We start from the raw sequence: 19,150 nt of genomic DNA, 5'->3' as shown, positions 1-19,150 counted from the left end.
CCATTGCAATACATTTACCATGCAAGCTACAAATGGAAATAAACACATTAAGATGTTAGTCTTGTTCTCACTTACTAGTAGTATTATGTTTATATAGTGTGTATATATGGACTATTTAATCAAGACTCTGATCTCCATTACGGTGAGGTAAACCAAAAGTCACTGCTTTCATGACAGGTAAATTAGGCCACTGTAATTGAAATAAGGAGCTGACTTCTGGTTATTCCATGACAAATTGCTTGTGAGTGTAGCAAAAAGGTGGCTCCACAGGGAAAGGCTGTTTTTCAGAGATGCACATCTCTCGGCTGTGTGTTGACTCCATGTCGAATATGGAGAACGTGATGTTCAGATTGCTGATAGCTGTTGAAGTCAGAAGTAAAATTGACCAACCTGAATTCCACTTCATCTGCTTAATATGCTAATTTTAATGAGGATGAAAATAAGTGAATGAACAAGCAAATGCTTATAAAAATAGCCCTTACAAACACATGAATTTTGGTGCAAATTACTAGTAACAGTACACAGATGACCTGAGGGGTATCCTTCATTTCTTTGCCCGTTGGGTCTGTAAACTGTAGCTCACTCAACAACATATAAACCATCCACAAACCATTATCAAACACTGCTACCTGTATCTTTCTCATATCAGTGTAATAATTACTGATTATATTAGTTCACAACTTCATAAATCAGGTTTGCTTACTGAGCAGGTGTGAATGGTGCATCATTTTTCACAGGATGGGAGTAGTTTTTGCTGAGAGACTCTACAGAGTGAAATAAAGCAGGAATGGTGAAGTTCGGCTTTTTTCATGGTTTTTCCTTTTTTCCTCCAAAATTATATCACCTTGAAGCTTTCCAAAACTCTGGCAGGGGAAAATTAATTGTATTTCTAATAGCTAGGACATGCTAACAAAAGAACTTTATTTTTGCTTGGTTTTAATAGTTCATCAACACATTAAAGAATATCACAGAGCAGACAAAACTTTTAGCGGTCTGAATAACTTTGAGAGCAACTTCTCTAACACTGTGAAAATTTGTGATTTTCAATTGATTGCACTTGGTGCTGTACTTCTGGCTATGTGGTTGTAACATCATTTTGCTTTAAGATCCTGTAAGCAATTGTCATTGCTTATTTCAGAAACAGCTGAATCTCAGCAGCTGTTGAATTGGTTCCGAGATGGCATTTCATTTGTGGATCAGTTTGAAGAGTGATTTTTAGCCAGCAGAATCCCAATTCCAAGTGCAATTTCTTAATGAATGTGAACACTATGAACTAGCTGACTTACACAAAGCATTTGTAGTTTAATTTCCAGTCTGAGGGGGAGAAGCATGATTTTGGAACTCTCCTTTGGTGAATTTGACAATCAAATTATTTTGAGATGTGGCTGACATTCACATGGTGAGGTTTTTAAGCAATTTCACTAGCTAATTTCCTCCCAAAATCACAAGTGATCAATGCACTGAATCCATAAATAGCATGAATTTACACTACACTGTCTAGATGGACTTTGAAAACAACACATTCATTATTTGCTAACTGGAGTTTCCCATCATAATCATATGAAATAGCTAACTCATGGCTAGCATGAGCTGCTGAGTGATGCTGAGTGATATAAAAAATGTGGACTTCACGTTTTGAAGCTACAAGCTCCCAAGATGAATCTGCCATAGAGACACCTCAGTGCAGGCACTTGTGATCTCTGCTTGCACAGATCAGATGCATTGGCCGGAATGGCACAGTTAAGAAAGGGATTCATAACTCCACAGTTTGCTTCTTCCATCAACTCAAATAGCACCATGCAGGGACAAGCATTCCCCAAGCACTGCAGAACTCATTTTTGCTCTCTGTATTAGGGAGAGAAGCCACAGAGTGGAGGGGGTGTGTGACATGTTTGGCCTGCACAGAAGCACTGTGCATTTAACCTGCTGGATTGCAGTGAGCATCAGCTGATTATGAAAATTACATGACTATACTTTGTTCTTCTGAGGTGCTGAGTAGTATGCAGGAGTGAAATAAGGAATGAGGAAAGCAGCCCAAAATGTTTGCAGTAAGACAGAGCATGAAACCTTTGTAGCTTCCACAGCAACATGCAATCACATACAAAACCCCTTGACTTCTTGCCTGGAAAACAAGGAAAATGACAAAGAATTCATTAAAACCTGAAATGAAGACTGCTTGTAAAAGTGTTCATTGGAACATCAATTACCTGGTGCTTCCACACCATTATCCTTTCTGCAGCTGTTGGTCATAGCCTTACTGACTCTCTTAGCAAGCAGCACTTTGAATGCTGTAAACTCTCCAAGTAACTTGGATTTGGTTTTTTTCCAGCTTCTGTCATAACTAGGTGTTGCATTTATATATGCTTGGTCTGAAAGGCATTCCTGCTTCCTCTGAAGGTCAATTCAGATAAATTTAGAGGACTGTAGACTCAGTATGGATCCAGAAAAATGCTCCTTAAATTTCAAAATACTTTCTCTTTGGCTTTCTGGGATGCTAAAATGCTATGACTTTTACAATACCTTGCAGAAATTCTAAGTAATATATTTGTCTGCCATGAGTAGTTGTACTGAGGAAGAAAAACCTGCCTGGAGAGCCCTCAGTATTCTGCCTCAAGGTCAGTGTGAGGCTTTTATGAACTCCTTGTTTATCTGCCTTTTAGCACTCCCACCATTTTACCTGCTTCAAATATCCTCAGAAATAGTAACACTTAGCAGAGGCTGAAAAGATGTGTTTTGGGCTTTGAAAGAAAAGGAAATTGCCTGCCAGGCAATCACATGGTCCTTTTTCAGAATGTATCCTGTATGCCTTGCTCTTGCCAAGATCATTTAAATGTGGTAGCTGCTACAGTAGGAAACTTGCCACGCTTATAAATAAACAAAACAACTACACCACCCTGCTGAGCTTGCTGAGCATTCAGGAGCCTGGTCAAGAGCAAGTTTTGTGTCAACACTGGCAGCCAGCAGGATTTCTGAGAAAAAAAGCAGCTTTATTTCCCTTTGAAAACATTGACTTGTTTTGAACATTTTGTCTCTGAAAACTTCAGTAGGAGCAATGACAGTAAATCTCGCTTTTTACTTGGAAACCACTGTGAAAACATGATCTCCCAAAATCTTTTGCTGAGAAATCAGTTTGAGATACTGGGGTTGCTGGGTTGGTTTGATTTTTTCGTCCCTAGTAGGTTTGTTGACTTGTTTCAAGCATTGAAAATTTGTTTTCAGTCTTTTGTTTTATTCTGTTTCAATTTGTTTTTTACACTTTGGTCGTGTTTACCCAGGCTGGTTATGTACTGAGGTCGTTGGGGGAGCAGTCCTGTGTGGCTCTGTGTTAACAGGAACCTGCTGTTAGGAAGTGACACAAAAAGTCTTTCTTCAGTCCCATAAAACCCCAAGGAAACCACTGCTGTTTCACCTCCACAATCAAAGTGACAGTCAGTCCTGTATTTCTGAATATTTCTTGGGGTTAAAAATCTGCGAAACACATCAAACCTGAATTGCCAGTTTTATATTCATGCCACTTTGAACATAAAGTTGGGGCCATTCATTGAATGTTTTACTTGGAGTCTCTCAAAAGTGTCATGCTGGCATCTGCAGAAATCAGCAAAGCTGAGGCCAAGACTCACAGAAGGATACGAAGTCATTAATTCATGCTTTCCTTACATATCAGATGGATTTTTATAATTCCTTTTATAGGCCAAGAGTCTGTGTATGAGTAACATTTCTATCAAGAAGCTTAAACACATTTGGTCTCCTCATTTTCACAGAGGACAGCAGCATGTCACCATTCTCCTGTGCTCTGCATCCTTGAGGGGCTGGCAACAGAAGTTTCAGGGTCAAGGCTCTAACTAAAAATAGTAAAAGGTTGTCTTCCCTAGGGAGTACTGTCACATCAATACAGGAGGCAAAGAAGCTAAAACATCTAATGTGGTGCAGTCATTTGTAGGCAGAGGCTAAGCTTGACCATGGCTGGTGGGTGCAGTGAGAGGAGGAATATCTCTTCATCTAGCCAAGCCCTACCATAATGCTCTTATCATCCCCCGAGATCACTTAGATTCTAATCCAAACCCAGCTATGCTTTGTAGCAGTGGGAAATAAGTTGGTGTCAATACAGGATTTCCAAATGTTTTTCTTCCTGGTAAGCACTTTATGTAGTAGAAGTGACATGAAATGTAGCTAAAATGTCTCTAGCTGCTTGCCACAAAGCTAACCAGAGCCTCGAAAGCAAAGTATTCTCACGACAACAGGTCTTATATTTCAAAGACAGACCCAAAAAGACTCACTAAAAGAAGGTGGCTCACTTTGCCTTTATGGGAATGGTATTTAGCAATTTGCTACTGGAAGCTCAGCAGCACTTGTAGAGGGCTTTGCTCTTGTTCTGCAGAGGGATCCTGACAAGGTAGCCTGAGACACACCTTTCTGTGAAGAGCTCAGTTCTGAGCTGAACTGAACAGAAGAGGCTAAGCATATGTTTAAAGAAAAGATTTCAGTTGCTTGGATTTGTGGCTTTGTAATACATTTCTAGTTATCATGCTTGTAAGTAGGAAAATCGATAAAAGATAGTTCAGATTTATGTCCCATTGCAAGAGCTGCTATTCACAGATACTTGCCATGGAGATTTAAACACAACTTAATTTCATATGTTGCTGAGCAACCCATCAAAATCTTAAAATACTGTGAAATTTTATAAGGTCCTGACAGTACATTCAAAGAGAAAATTAATTTCTGAAAAGAGGAATGTTTGCCAAATAACATTAAAATTATTTAGCATCATTTAAGGTGAATAATCGTCTCACTTATAAATTTAAAAGCAAATTAACTCAAATTGAAACATTCCCTATATTTGTAAAGCGTTAATGCATAGTCTCAGGACATTTCTAAGAACCCAAATCCGTAAAAGGCTTAATATACATCTGCTTAACAATTTATTTCTATAGGACCATGTTCATCTTTACATACTTACTTGATTTTCTTACGTAAGAGATAAAGAATCATCTTTTTAATTACCATTTTGGAGCTGAACTTGAATGTTGGGTGAACAGTAGAAATTCAGAATGATTGGAGAGAATACAAAAATCCCGTGGATGAGATTTTAGTTCAAGAAGAAAAGTTTATTTTCCGTAAGTTATTGTTATTCCAGTAGGAAAATACAGTGTTGTGTAGAGTGAATTCATACAGTGCAAAATAAATGCTAGTTGGCATTAAATAAATAGTGTAGAGGTGATAAAAATATATAGACTGAGAGCAGTAAAGTACTTTCAAGAAGATGTATCTCCAATATGTACCTTATTTGTTCTAACTATCCTTATTCCCAGGGTTGTAACTGATGCCATGTGACAAAATGCTGTGCCCATCTTCTTCTAAAATCTCACCCGTTAGTTCATTCTTGTTACCCCTGGTTCGTGAGCATGGTAAAAGCGCCTCCTCCACGCAGAAATCCCTGGGGAACTGGTGTCTCTGTGTATTTTCTTCTGAGTAAGGCCCTGACAGCTTATGCTTGTTGGAGACAGTGGGAATACAGCACAGAGAGGTGTTAACTTGCATGACCTATCAAATCCAACGCTTCATCTGCGGACGAGCTGGCACTGAGCACTGCCAGCCCCAGCAGTGCTCGCACGCAGGGCTTGGCTGCACGCTGGTGTCAGCCCGTGGTTCAGCAGAGTCACTGTTTTGTCACCAGTTTAGCTTCTTCTAAACAAAAGTGTCTCCTCATGCCTGTACCGTTCAGCATCCTCCCCCTAGGTTGTTGAATTAAAATATTTATTTGCCAGCTGTAGGTGAATCCCTGAGATGTGAACTTCTGTAGGTGCTTGCAGGAGTACTGCCCCACTGAGGACAGAGTGAAAAAGAAGATCAGTAGCTCCATGCCTCCAATTAGTATTAAATTTATGGATCTGAGCAGCTCATTACAGTTGTATTACAACTTTTAGCTCCTTTAAGCCTACTTTATTCTGTCAAATGCTAGTGTTTCTCTGTAACTTAGATTTCTCTTACTTTGTTATCTGCCAGTTTTACAGTTTTACTAATGGCTGGCTTCATTGGTTGCGTTCCTTCTTTGCTAAATCTTTTACTTTATTACTGTTTGGCTTTATTTGAATAGGATAATTTCAAACTCCTGAATACATACAGTTCAGTGCTATACATGACAGTTACTCTCTCAACTTGATATATTTGATCCTGTAAGCATCTTTAATTTATCCTGCAGAACTAGATAATGCCACTCTTTTGGATTATCATTTAAATCACTGCAATTCTACACTTACTCTAAGATTGCCTTGAGATGATGTTGGATGCTGAGAATAATTTTAGTAACAACATGGGAACAAGTGCAAATGCCCTGATGCATTCATTAGGGATTGCTTAAGAGGTACACTGTGCTTTTGAATCCTCATGGGCCACTTTAGAAGTCCTCAGATGGATTCCTTAATTCCTATGAGATTTTGCACCAAACATAAGGCTTAAGCTGAAAATTGATTTTTTTTCATTTTTAATAGTTCAGCCACAGTGCAGACTTGCTGAAATGAATAGCTAAGAGCTAGGAAATGTTTCTTGAAAGAAAAATATCTAAGTATGCAGCCTTCACTCAGTGCCAGAAAATTTCAGCTACAACAAAAGTCCAGTTATTATTTAGTGGTGGAAGAATGAGTTATTGCTCAAGAAGTAACAGCTTTCATCAAGAAATATTGTTCCTGCAAGTTCCTCCCCTCCATGGAAGCAATGTCGGGTAGCAGCACAATGAAGAGAGTAAGACCAGATGACAGGTAATTACTATTGATTAGCTTGTGACTGACTCTTTGGAAGCCAGAGGAGATACAGGGATGTGTGGGTAGAGCTGGAAAATTAGTTTTCATACGCTGTAAGAAAACAGTTCAGTGTTTTTCAGCAGTGTGTGGTTACAAGGGTGTCCCTGTAAGCAGCTTGTGCTGTTCTCTGGTGTTCCTTGGGTGATGATTGAGTGCAGCTGCCCTTCAGCCTGACCATTGCTCCCTGCTTATCTCTACCAAAACCCAGCGGGCCTTGCACAGCTCTGAGCACTCTGGGTAAGGCTCTCCATGCAAGTATAACTCCTTTTATTTTCACCAATTATCTTCCCCTCTGTTGTGCAGACTGCTGGGATCTAGACCCAGCTTTTTTTTTTTTTTCCTCCTTTTTTTTTTTTCCTACTATGCTTTGTAAGCAGTGCAAGTTCTTCCACCCGCTCACAAAACTTCTCTTTATTGATGAATTTTTTTTGCACTCTGCTCTCAGGATTGTCTGAATATAGCTATTCCCAGTCACACAGAAGGGAGGCCTGGGGGATCAAATTGCATTTCCTGGAGAGGTAATTCAGGCTCCGTGAGGAGAGACTGGAAGGCAGTAGCTGTGGTAGATTGATTTTTATCCACACATACAAATAAGCCTAATGAGTAGTAGTTGCAGCAATTGGCAGAATGGTTGAGTTTGCCACTTTAGCAAGGAAGAATCAGATGGATTTTCCTCTGCTGTGGTGTTAATGTGATTAAAACCTCTAGATGACAGTGTCCATTGATTGGGAGCCCTGCAGAGATGTCACTGTTTGGGTGTGCTTAATGAGGTCACTGGGGAGGGAAAGAAATGTTAGGTCTGGCTTTCCTTCTAGTTTTGTCAATAAAAAGGACAAAGAAATGGTTTGGGGAGACAGGTGAGTTGTGACTAAGAAATCTGCCGACAGGAGGGAAGGGCTGAAGGGAGTGGCCTCACGCTGAGGGATTTTTGCCAAGGGGAAAAGAAAGGCTGATGCAAGACACACAGTATCTGCCCTCACTTGGAAACCACAGAGCGAGCTGTCACTTTAATAAACCTCATTACTCTCCCCAAAATTTATCACATGGGATCCTAACACCACCCAGGCATGTATGCATATGCTTACAGGTCTATAAAGCTGCACAAATGATATATTATTTCTCAGAGCCCTGTAAAATATTTGCACAATTTCTAAATCAGTCTGAGCTGGCCTGACTTCAGGTTTTGGTCCCAGCTGAAAACTCAAATGATTTGCAATGAAAAGCTTTCTGGAAAGGCATCTGGATCAGTACAGTAGACAGGTCTGAAAAGCAAGGCTCGTGTGCTTGGTTCAGTGATGGGGGTCTTCTTTAGAAATGGAAGGGGAATTCCCTCAAATTTGCTTTGGGATTTTGATAGAACTGAGCCCAAACCTCAAAGTATACATAAATTTATGCAAAGAAAAGTCTTCTGCCAAAAAGAGTGATAATAACTGCAAAGATCAGCACAAGTTGTGCTCACACACGTACTGAGAGCCAGAGAACCTCATTATAAAACACTTCCAGTAATGCTGGCCAGCAGGTTTTAGTATAAGAAAGCATCATACTGGAAAAAAAAGTGCTACTCGTCATCTTCCCCTATTCCTACCTTTTTTTTTAGCATTACTGTGGCTTGGACTCCAGCCTTCATCTTCAAGGATGGCAAAGGACTGTGTAGGTGAACTGCAAGATCCATTTGTTTTCCTTTCCACTTAGGAAATGGTCAGGGGGAGAGGCTGAGGAGCAGCTGGGCAGCAAAACATCAGAAGGAAGGTTTTATTGTTGGGGCTAGTTAAATTCTTGGTGTTCTCATGCCCTTGCATTTGTGTGTGTTTTAGAGGGACCCATTTCTGTTATTCAGAAGAGTGGATTATAGAGATGGAATCTGTAATACACATAATGGTCCCTAATACAGCATTGGTACAGTTCCTGCTGCTTTCTTGACTGTAGCCTGTGTATTTCCGAGCTTTTGAGGCAGTCCTGGGATTTTCTGTCACCCTATACAGGAGCATATTTGAAACAAGATCCAGCAGAGATGCCAACCACTGTCTCCAATGCCTTTTCAATGGCTTCCTAGAGCAGAGTGGCTCCTCAGAGTGTGGTGCCACACTTTTTCCCTAGTGCCAAGGCTGGCTGGAAAGGCTCCTGCCATCCCCTGTCTTCGTTTTCCCCACTATGAATGAGAGCAATGAAATCATGTCATTAAAACGAAAAAGCCGAGGGGCTATTTTAGCTGCATCATTCACCAGTCCAAGTAAATGGCAATCACAGTCACCTCCGCAAAGAAAGTCAACATTTTCAGATAGTGCATTCCCTCTCCTCTCTAATCTGGAGAGGTAAAATTGCAAGTGGGAACAAAGGCATTAGTCATTACAAGCTTTCAGGCAGTTTAGGAAGTTAAAGATATTTTCTAGGCTGAAACATTTGTGAAAATTGTGCTCTTAATTACAATGATTTAGTCATTTTGTAGATACCTTGCAGCCTTTCAGACACATGGGCTGAAGAAGATGAGTTCTGTGTTCTTTTTAAAGAATGAAATTAACATAACTGCTCTTAAATGACTGTTCTGTTAATTTTTGAAAAAGTGCTTTTAAAGATGTTCAGTTGCCATAGGAAGAAAGTATATCATGGCACCAAGGTGCTTTTTCCATAATTTTTTCTTTCTCCTGCCTGTTGTGGGAGAATAAATAATGGTCCCAAATAACTTTATCTATAGGCTGGGCCTTGGAGGACACAGGCATGAGGGAGTTCCTGTGCTTTCAATTATCTGCTAGCAACTGAATTGTAGTAACTGGGCACATGGTTGTCTAAGTTAACAAGGGGTGAAATATGGTGGCAAAAACCTCCTTCTTTGCTCTTATAGTTTTACACTAAAATTGCTAAATATAGGATGAGCATGTAAATAGTTACCATAGTTCAGCAGCAGCAGAGAGAACTTGGTAACATTTTTTCACATCTGTGCCCAAAATTACATTTCTTAAAGGAAAATGTGAGAAAATTATAGCAAATATGATTTTTTCCCCCCAGTGAAATGTAAACAGTATAGAGCAGAAAGGAATTCCGTTTAGGTGCTCAGTAATGTTTTGATAGTCCTAAATCCCAAACATACAAAAAGAAGCATTGCAGTCCTCTGTAAGATTGACTTTGAAATAATCAGATTTTTTCATTTTACCGTGAGAGTTTAGGGTTCTGGTTTTGTCCCTGATTATGACTGGTTATGTCTTCAGGCTTTTCCTTCATAGACTTGGCTGGGTAGAAGCCTTTTAAAACAGATTTCCCACAGAATGCATTGCTGCTGAATAGGATTAAAACTGTATTTTTGTAGTTTTATCAATTGAAGGCGTGCATAAAGGAGAACAGGAGTTTTTAACAACATTGGCATTGAATTTTCCACCTCACTTTTGTATCTGCTCATGTCGCAAGGAGTTACGCACCCCCATCGTGGATTCTGATCCATACCTGATTGTATTCCAGAGTTCACTGGTGCAAAACAACAACAATAGTTAGAACAACTACAAAACTTTCATGAGGTTGAAAATACAAATATTTTCTCTTACAGTTAAGGTCAATTGCTGCAGTCTGGTCCTTCGCAGACTCAGGAGGTGTGACAGTGGGGAGGAGGTAGAAGCATGGGTGTTCTTGAAACTCACTCTGTTGGTTCACATTCTTTGTCACTTCTGTCCAGCTGTGTCAGGCCAAAGCAGGCCAAACACCACACTGCTGTTTGCCTGACATATCAAGGGAAAACAGAGGGAGAGCAAGGGTCTGACTGCATTGGTGGAAGGCACATCTGGTGTTCTGGCTAGGTCAGAAAGTTTTCAGCTGTTGGTGTTTCTAGGACAGCACAGCTTTGTAAACTTGAACTGTGTGTCTCTGCACATCATCCTATATTTTTAGATCTTGGAAGTGTGCTGCCAAAATATCAAATATACAGGCAGTGAAGTGTTGTCAAGAGGTGTACCAACAGCTTTTATGTCTATAAACTATTATCTTGAAAGATGTAGTGTACCTTAGGTAATTAAGATGAAGGACTTGGGACTTGAAGGTCTCGAGAGCAACTTTAAAAAGTGAAAAGAAAATCTGTGGTAGGTCAAAGGACTCTAAAGAAAATTCCTCCTACTGGAGTGTGTTCACTGTTATTTCAAGTATACTGTTTTCAGTGATACAGAGTAAGGTCAAACCTCTTTCTGCTTACATCAAACAGACCTCATGGTGAGGGCACTGAACTCACAGATTCACAAAATATTCTGAGTTTGAAGGGACCCACAAGGATCATCGAGTCAAGCTCTTAAGTAAATGGCCCATATGGGGATGGAAACCACAACCTTGTACTCATGAAGCTGCACATCATTTCTTATCCCAGCTTGGACACAGATTTTTGACAGTACAATTAAATTTCAGTTTGCTTCACCTCTCTGTCTTTGAAATTAGTCTTATGCTTAACCCCCTTAGAAGGCTGTCACATGAGTAAAGGCCATAAAGTTCTGAGGTATTCACAAATACTAATTTAAGGGCCTTGGAGATGCCAGCAAAGACAGAAATCTGAAGGAAGTTACCTAAAGAGACCCCAATTTATGAACAGTTTTGTACGTAGCAGTTCTTCACACAGGAGCATCTGACCCAAAGCAATTCTGGCCTGAATATTATTGAGGTGTTGGTAACTTGGGGACAGCCCAAGCTGGAGGTGGTAGGTCTTCATTGTTGGAAAGCAGAGAAGACCAAGATTTTAGTATGGCAGAGGAAGAGAATGGAGATTTCCTTTTCATCTGAAGTGGGTTTAGTGAGGGGACAGAGCCTTATGGAGAGGTACCTGAGTCGGTTCTAGGAGGTAAAACAGAGAAGTGCTTTACAAGTGTCTTGTAACAACAGTCTTTCTGCAGGAACAGGTCTCCCTCTCCATTACTAACCTCAGCATTGTTTGAAAGCCCTTTAGAAATGTTGAAAGATGATGAAACAATGTCCTAATTACATTAATTTTCTTTGCTATTTCTTATAAAAATAACAGTTGGGTTGAGTTCATCCACTGTAATTTGAACAAGTGTCTCTGTAGGTTTTCAGTCACTGTTAAGCAGTTCTGTATTTTAAATGCTTATGAAACACCTTCAAAAATATTACATTTAGAGTTAAGAGTGACCAAATCCATAGTCAGTACTATTCTTTTTCAAACTTTTTTATCATTTAAGTGAGTGCCAAATTGCTGTGTGTTTCACTGACCAGGAGACTGGTTAATTTAATTTGGAAAGTTAAACCCTCTACCACAAACCTAGCAAAACATTTTTAATAACTAGGTGCAGACTTACACTGCTGGTTCTTCTAGTCAGTTATTAATACAAATTAATATTTCATATAGGTTGCCCTTGTGTCACATTGACCATTTAGGGTGTTGGGTGCCAGATCCTTTTCCAGGCTGCTTTTCTGTGAGTTTAGAGGACTCATTATATTGCAGTGACTTAACAACAGATTTCATTAACTCAGTGAAATCAAAATAAGACCCATTAATTCCATGTAGGTCACTGAAACAGCCGAATGATAGCTTTTAGTCATTGGTCACATTTAATTTATACTTAATGATTGACTTTTCACCATACAGTACAAATATCATGATTTTGCAATCAAAGACAAGTCTAAAGAAACCATATAGTTTCTTTACACCTGTTTAGATACAAAAAGGTCCAGGATTTTTGCTAATTCATGGAACTTAAGTAACTTTAATTTTATTGAATACCATCAAGACAAACTAAGACAGGAGTCACATCTGAGATAACATTTAGGTAGTCTGACAACCTTTCAGTAACCCTATGTATTAAGATTTTCGTAGGCATAATTGATTCCTCCTCTCTTTTAGAAGATTTGTTCCATCTGGAATGTCCAACTTTTTTTTTCTTAATACTGCACCATCACATATTGCACATTGCACAGTGAAGTTGATGCTGCTCCTCCCTTCCCACTGCAGCGCTGGCCAGATGTGGATGAATATGTCCATCTGTGGAAAAAAATCACAAGAAGACTTAAGAGGTGATTCATTTAAAAAAAAAAAAAGTGAAGGAACGGCTGCAGTGAAATCTAACTAACCCACAAACACCCAAGAGCAGCTTGGGTATCAGAAAGCAGATCAAAAGAATTGCAAATTCTGGTGGGTTGTGCTGCTCCTTTGCTACGTTCCTGCACATATCAACCCCCCAGAAGGTAGGGCCCACAGGAACCACATTCTCTCTCCGTGATACCCATGTGATACCCATGTGCCTATGGATGCAAAAGTTTAAGGAAATTTAATTAGCTGTGAAACATATTTCTCACTTGCCCTTTGCTTCAGTACACTGTAAGGTTGGTGTGTGACCAGGTTTTCTACCAGTCCCCTCCCCATGGAGGAAGGAATGCTGCCTCTGTCAGACAGGCTCTTAAGGAGGCTACTCTCATGGTCTTAATTAATTTCCCAGCCTCAAAACAGTCTGGCAGGTCTACCCACAAAATGGTTTGGAACAATAGGCTTTGAATAACCACCCTTGCACCAGTAAAAGTCAGTAGGCTGTTGGTCCATAATTCTAGACAGCACAAACCAGACTGTAGTGTATCCTTTTCTCATTTGTCATTACCCAGATAGACACTTTAACCTGGACATTCCCTTTTGGTTTTGCTTAACTTTAAAAAGAAACTACGCTCTCTGGGTAGCCACATCCTGGGAGAACTGAAAACAATGCAGTTCCTTTTTTTTTTTTTTTTTTTTTTTTACAGATAATGAGGGCGGACTCCCATAAGCATTCTGATTTAACTACTAAAAATTTGTTTTACTGTCTTCTCTTTTTCCCATAAAGGTGAGCAGTTTCCCAGCGTGCTCTTTTCCTAGGGGACCTGAAACCACCACAAAATACAAAGACAGACGTTAGATAAGGAGCAGGCCAATGGTTCATTAAATTTTCCATCTTTCCCAGTGGGTTGGTAGTATAATAACCATAGCAATAGCAATGCAGCGAGTACACTGTGATCTATCCACCTCACCTGTCTGCACAGATAATAGTTTAGGTTTATTTTTCTATAATACAGCTGTAAATATATATTTAGTGTGTGGTCGCCATACAAATGCATGTTCCCAGAACTCCTGCCCTGTTTGCTAGGTAGGACCTATCTTAATGTGCTTCATCCTTGGAATGGGCTGTTTCCAAAAAGTGGTCTGCCAACTTTATCTGAAGTCACTTAGGAAAAAATAATACAAATTTGGAAAAGACCCTTCCCTCTGCTGGATTGTAAGGCAAGTGTTCCTTTCAATGCCTGCATCCTCTAGAGGTTTCTCGGTATCCATTGAGTCAGCCAAAACTACCATTCTTTCTCATGTGGCCAAAGCAGGGTCTTACTGAGACAGAAATTTACAAACAGCTTCATTTCCAGCAACAAAATCCGTCAGTTTCTTAAGAAATCTGTCACCTAGCCATGTCTCTGCTGTATTATCTTAGTAGTGCACATCATTGTGGTGGTACTCTGAGACCAGGTTTCACAAGACTGCAGAAGGTAAGAGTGATTGGAAAGAAGCTCACCCTTACCAGGTGGAGAAGAAAAACTACAAATGCTTCCAGAGAGCTACAGAACATACCTACCACTCGTGTTGAAAAATTGCTTTGTTACAAACTTATTTTTAGGAATGAATAAAAAAGCACAGCAGGGCAATGACTGAAGGATGTGAGATGTTCTTTCACATGGAGGTGCACCCACCTTGGTACATGGTGCTTGGTAGTACCAGGAGTTTCTGAGTTTCTGCACTGGTTTGACAATTGTCCCATTAGGGAGGTCAGCAATTTTGATGACACTGCATTTCTTTTCAAGAAACTTAGTTCTGAAAGTTGTTTCTCTCTTACATATGCTTTCTCCCTGCATTTTCCCAGTATGAGTGCATAGTTTGCATGTATTCTGTTGCTTGGCTAAGCACTCTGCTACCCCTTTTTACAGTAGCTGCTCTCTCTAGGTGTGCTCTCAGGATGTGGCTTTCACAGAGGAGGATGTTGTGTTTGCCATAGCCTTGTGCTCCCAGGGCACAGACTCACCTGCCAGGACTCCTGTGAGTCATCATGTAAGCAGGTCAGGGCAGAATTAATATTTTTTCTCTTTTCCAGCTGGGTCCCAGGCTGGGAGCAGGAGCTGGAGTTGGACCTGTGGGAGCTCTGCTTGGGTGGCCAGCTGGCTCACTGCTGGACTAGCCCAGCACACCCAGAGCACAGTGTAGTCCAACACCTCAGAAACTGGTTGAACCAGCAGGGCACCAGTGGTTTGGGCTGTTGAACAGCCTGTGAGGCCTGGGAAAGGAGGGTTCTGCTTGAAGTCCCTGCAAGCCTTGAATTTTGTGCAGCACAGCTGGGTCTTGTCTGCAGGCTCCTTGCTGCTCTCTGCTGGAGCTGGGTACAGAGGATGGCATGCTTTGGAAAAGATGCTCCACTGCTCACCTCCAGCGTGTAGCTAACATATTTTTCATTTATCCATAGCCATAGTCAAGATTTCCGTCCCCATCAATGCCATCTTTATCTAGTTCTTCATATACAGATTGCATGGTTTGTTTGGTTACGTATTTTTAAAGATGAAAACCAGGGCAGAGACTTTCTGGTCTGTGATTATCCTTTAGGACGTGTTGCTGTATTCTGTGCTGAACTTTTAAATTTGTTTTTATTTGGAAGTCACCTTCCCTGCTCAGTTCTGCAGTGTTGATCCTGGACTGGGATGTCCAGAGGTGTCAGGAGCCCAGTGCAGGGATGGGTCTCCATAGAAAGCAGCCCTAAAATGGGCAGTGACCTCCACTGTGAGGAGGAGCTGAGCCTGCTACAATGCCAGCTGGGGTTGGACTGAAGGCTTGAAGTACCTGCTGTTCACTAGGGCTTTTGAGAAACAAATACTTCACTCCTGTGGCTAGCACAGGTCTTTCCCATGAGAAATCCTTTTGTGTTTTATAAATAAAGATAAGGTTTGGATGTTATTAAAAACAGTGTCCCAAGACTTGGACGGTGCAGACCTGGCCAATCAGGCCTAGGGGGAGGTTTTTGACTGACCAATCTGGGTGACTTTTGAAAACTCTATATATATGATGAAATCAAAACAATAAAGGCTTTTTCCTTCTTGCCTCTGAGAACTGGATTCTTCTCTCTGCTAGTGGCTCAACAGCAACACACTCCCTCCTGGCAAATAGGATGGAGACAGCAGAAAGTAGCAATAGGCTTCAGACAATAATGTCTGCATTGTCTACCTATCAGCCAGCTCTCCAGCCCTCAATTTCCCTCTTTCTTAATTCTGTGTCTAACCCATGCATGGGATGTGTTTTGAGGCCCTCTGAGTATTGGATTTCTGTGGTTGGCTTTTGGTAGCAGGAAGACCATTCCTCATCCCCCTCCTCCCCTTGCCACTGGGGAAGAGGAGGTAGAGAATTCAGGGTAAAGTTAAGCCCAGGAAGAAGGGAAGATGGGGGGTGTTTTTAAGATTAAGCTTTTATTTCTCATTACTCTACCCTAATTTGATTGGTAATAAGGTAATTTCCCAAGTTGACTCTGTTTTGCACATGATGGTAACTGATGGATGATGTCTCTGTGCCTTTGTTCCAACCCAGGACCCTTTTGATACATTTTCTCTCTCCTATTCAGTTGTGGAGGGGACTGATAGAGCAGCTTTAGTGGGCACCTGGCATGCAGCCAGGGTCAACCCACTAACCCCTGTTTGAAAACAAGTTTGAGAGGGAAAAATATTAATTTGTATTTTACTCATGGATGTGTTTTAATCATACTATGTACTGTAAAATATGAATTGGGTATTTGTTAACTTACCAGAGAAGACACTGCATGAAGGGAGGAGAATGCAGGACATTTTGAGCCTGAATAGATGAGAAAGCTGCATTAGATAGTGCAGTTTGTTTCTGATCAGACTCTCTAGTTGTAAAAGACTGTAATTGTACAGTAATTCACTGCTACCTTATTTCTAAAATCCCTGCAGATGATTCCCACCAGACAGACTGCTTTGGTAAGCAGCTCATTTCAATACCTCACAAAAGCTACAGCAGAGAGCAGGGCGAGGACAGAATGAAGCAGAAGTGATTTACTGAGTAAGCAATGTCATCACTCTGCTGCACATCATGTCTTTGCAAGATAGAAATTTGTTGGTTGATTTTACCTTACAGAGCAAACAAGATTAAGTGGCAGAGGCACAAAAAGCAGTCCTAGCTTTCTGGCTCCAAGACACGTTTGCAGGCGTTCATTAGATCTTTTTCAGTCTCGAGTGGTGTGTGCTTGTTGGCAAGGTAGAGTTTTGGCATGCAGCACTTCTCGTAAGCAGCTACCTGCTCATGGTGTCTATTTAGGTAATTGAATCAGTTTCTTCCAGTCTGCTATCTTTCTTATTCATAAAGCCTCCCATCGTGAGTTATGTGAAAATGTAACTTGATTTCTACTGATAAAACAACAGATCAGTTTGACTCACACCATGTGGAGCTGTATCTGGAGTTGCTTCTAGAGTCATGGAACTAGAAGAATCCACCATCCTGTGGAATTGTAGAAAAGTGTGTGTGAGTGTGAATCTGTGTGCATGTGCACTCCAAGGAGAGCTCTGTGGTAGTTGCTAACCAGAAAGACAGGAATAATTACATCAGTATAACTCAGAGACAGCAAAGGGACACTGTAATCCCCACCAGACACAGACTCTTTGGCTCTGTTATCAGTCTAGATTAAATTCCTGGGTGTCCATACTCAATCACAGTTAGATCATTGTTTGCCTGTTGCTCAAACAAGTGTTCTCATTTGTGTTTGTGTTCATGGCACAGAATTCTCTTTGGTTTTAAAACTTTAGAAACAATTTTTTAGAAAAGCGATACAGCTTCTTTATAGGGAAAGGCATATTGCTTGCAGCTAATTGATTTCATAATTTAAAGTTTCCTTTTTCCCCCACTTTAATGTCAGCACTGAGATACTTGCTAATGGGAGAACCAGTGTATCATTAAGTATTCTTATTCATTAAGTATTCTGCCTGATCTTCCTCCACCCAGTTTTGCAACCACCCAAAACATAGGAGCAGGCAGCAGCATGCCCTGGCTAGCCTGAAGAGTTCACTGCCTCAGGAAGTGATCAGATCTCATCTCTGTCAGGATCTCTTGTCTTGGGAATGAGAAATGCAGCTCCTGAGAAAAAAAAGGGGCATGTTACATTAAACACCAAAGAAAAGACACAGAATGAGTTGCACCTCATTTCAAAACTCCTCCTGCAGGTTTTGGCACTCTGCTGAGTTAAAATGAGTGATGCCTGAAAGATGTGAGAAAAGTGGGCTGAGAGAGCATTTCTGGAAGGAAACATCCCTACAAGGAGAGGCTGCACTATGGGCTGCACAGCTGCTGAGAGCATTGCACTGTCTCCTCTGTATTCAGGGGTGGATGAATGTGAGAGACTTCAAGTGGCCCTCTTGCCTAAGCCTGGGAATGTGTGTGTTGCTTTGGGCAACGCTGATGGGAAGCACAGACTCAGCTAAACTTCTTCAGCACACCTGTACCACAGCAGGGTGTTTTATTACCTGCATATAGCACTAGAGGACTCATCTGCAGTAGAGCCCATGAGCAAATACCACTGTGCAAATAGCAGATAATAATAGTAGCTTCGTAAGTGCTCCCAGTTGTCTGAATTTCCCAATGGCGCAATGATACCTCAGGCATCAAAAGGTAGTGGTGCAGGAGCCAGGGTGCAGCACCTCTCCGTGGGCATGAGCTGGCCATAAGCCTCATCTGTGATGCCACTGACAGCCCAAGGAGCAGCAGGCACTGTGGCACTCCACTTGGCTGCAGATGTGTGCAAGTGGACAGGGGAGAGCAAGCTGCATTGTTCCTTAGCAGCAGGCAGATTTGACTGGGCATATCAATGCTGCAGATTTGGAAATCTAAATACTCTGTGCAAATTATATATAAGTTATGTCAGCAGTTCTTATATTCAGTAGGCTTACTAGAACCATCTAGTCTGAACAAATGCCATAAAAACTGCCACAGAACTCAGTTTTTGAGACTGCCTTGATGATTTTGATAGTCATTTTTTGAAGAATACAGTCTTCACAAGACAAGTAACAGAGAATCTATAACTTCAGAGGAACTGTTCCTTCTTTCACACACTTTGCATAATGGTAGTTTGCATTACCCACCTGTGTTTATACATCAGTTTTAGGTGGCTTGTTTTGTCTCCTGCCCTGTAATAGTCATGAAAGACAACAGGCAGAATGGGAACCAGGGTAGGTCTAGGTCACAAAGAAATTAGAAAGTAGATCAGATGGAGCTGGGTAGAGGGGTGAGGACTTATGATGTAGGCATAAAGTAGGATATACTCAACCCCAAAATAGGTTGTGTCTGTCTTTGCTCCTTTTTTTTGAAAGCTGCTTCCTTCACC

At 40.9% G+C, this 19,150-nt stretch overlaps 1 protein-coding gene across 1 annotated transcript in view; it reads left to right on the top strand.

Moving 5' to 3' along the window:
* The window catches only part of ELOVL6 (ELOVL fatty acid elongase 6), a 74,164-nt gene that overhangs the window by 50,163 nt on the left and 4,851 nt on the right, over nt 1–19,150 (top strand). The window lies entirely within an intron of this gene.

The sequence above is a fragment of the Lichenostomus cassidix genome, chromosome 4 (genome assembly GCF_008360975.1).
Source record: "Lichenostomus cassidix isolate B80296 chromosome 4, HeHo_3.0, whole genome shotgun sequence".
NCBI lineage: Eukaryota > Metazoa > Chordata > Aves > Passeriformes > Meliphagidae > Lichenostomus > Lichenostomus cassidix.
The sequence above is the reverse complement of the archived record's forward strand: the minus strand, read 5'-3'. Positions and strand labels throughout refer to the sequence as shown.